Raw genomic sequence first — 2150 nt, 5'->3', positions numbered from 1 at the left:
TGCCTCAGCCTCCCAAGTAGCTGGGACCACAGGCGCCCGCCACAATGCCCAGCTATTTTTTGGTTGCAGCCATCATTGTTGTTTGGTGGGCCCGACCTGGATTTGAACCCGCCACCTTAGGTGTATGGGGCTGGCGCCTTTAGCCGCTTGAGCCACAGGCGCCGAGCCCACGTTTTCTTTTATTACACAAATACTCAATGACTTTAAATACCTCAGTGTGCCCAGAGGTATGTGGGTATACACCTGTAAACCAAGGTCTGGACCCTGTCTACAAGGCATTTGTCATCAGCTATGAGAGACATTAGTGACAGATGGGGTGTAATTTGGGTCAGAGAGGTCGCTGAAGGGGAGGTTCAGGAGTCTGAGCAAACTGGTACTTCTGCTCCTAGAGGGAACATGAGAGTGAAACTCATGGGCTTAGAGATTTCTATGGAACTGGCTGCTTGTCAGAATGGTTCTGTTTGCTTTCAGGAACTGTGATGGAGCACTGAGATATTCCTGTAATTTACTGGCAAATTTTAGTACTTACTGCAATTTCTTTTTGTTGTAAGTCCAACTCCCCAACTCATGAATCTTCCTTTTAAAAAGATGTTCAGATTGACAAATGACTGCTTCCTTAAAAATACATTACTCTTCATTTCTTTTGTCTTTCATATTAGAAGGGAACAGAAGTTCAAACACATAAACATGTACTGCCCTTGGCCTACTCCCGGCACTCCCAGGCTTGCCTCCATGAAACACTGGATTGAGTCCACTCTGCCCTGGGATGGGGGTTGGGAGCTGAGCTATGATTTGAGCATGAGAGGAAACAGAAGGGGCAAGCTGAGATGTGGCAACAAAGGTACCATGGCCAGGGTTACCCCAATACTGTCTGGGAAAGGCTTCCATTCTCCAGAGAGCTCACCAAATGGTATATGCGATGTACAGATACATCTGTGGTTCCCTTCACTATTGAGCTAATATGTCAGCCAAGACTCAGAATTCTCAGAATCCATTTTTTTCTTTCTTTTTTTTTTTAATTAAAGGTCAAATGTATTTTAAAGTGAGTACATACATATAAATATATATAATTAAGATGTTTTATGATAAGAATCCATTTTCTTTTTCCTACCAAAAAACTCTTTTTCTTTTCATATCTCCCTATAAATTCGATTTGAAAAAAAGTGTTTAAATAAACCCACAATGTCAGATTTGTTGTAGTTACATGAAGCCACAATTTATTGACTGTTGGTAGCTCAAGATAAAAGATTAAGCAAAGAAGAGATTTAAATACAGCCACAACTGTTAACAGTGCTCCCAAATCAGGCTAAAGGCCATTCATAGTATGAATTACAGAATTGTTTATTAGAGCAGTGTATTTTTAAAACAGTCCTATAAATAATTCAGAATTGGATAAAAATACTTTCTCAAAATATTTAAGCATATGCTCACCCATTTATTGCTGAAGATAATAGTAATAAAATACTAGTAACTTCTACCTATTGAGGAATACCCTGAGAGCTTCACATGCATCCTCTCACTTAATCCTCAAGAGAACTGAGCGAAGGTGGGACTATTGCCTTCCTGTTCTCATGATGAAGAGATGGAGATGAGAGAGGGTAAGAACATGGCCAGCTCCTCAAGTACACAGAGCAGAGCAAGGCCAGGAGTCTGTGGACTTCCAGGGAGGCCTCAGCCAGACGCTCAGATGCCTCCACTGAGGCATCACAGCTACCTCGTTGGTTCTTTTCTTTTTTTTCAATGACCTACACCAACATATGGTATCAACAAAGGTCTCCAAATTTCCCAGGAGTTAACAAATAGCTAATATTCCCAGTAATAACAGCAATTAAGAAAAGTACCCAGAGGTAATTGATTATCTTACTGAGGTTAAATATGTATTTTTACTGTTAATTGCTTAGGAAATATAAATTATCATAGCCAATCATTCTGCCAGTGTGGGAAGCTTCCCAGACTGTTCAGGATTATAATTATCAGAAATTCTGGCCTCGGCGCCTGTGGCTCAAGCGGCTAAGGTGCCAGCCACATACACCTAAGGTGGCGGGTTCGAATCCCCAGCCTGGCCCGCCAAACAACAATGATGGCTGCAACCAAAAAATGGCCGGGCGCTGTGGTGGGCGCCTGTAGTCCCAGCTACTTGAGAGGCTGAG

This window comes from Otolemur garnettii, unplaced genomic scaffold (assembly GCF_000181295.1).
Source record: "Otolemur garnettii isolate 467f Iridium unplaced genomic scaffold, OtoGar3 scaffold00178, whole genome shotgun sequence".
In the NCBI taxonomy this organism is placed as follows: Eukaryota; Metazoa; Chordata; class Mammalia; order Primates; family Galagidae; genus Otolemur; species Otolemur garnettii.
The sequence above is the reverse complement of the archived record's forward strand: the minus strand, read 5'-3'. Positions refer to the sequence as shown.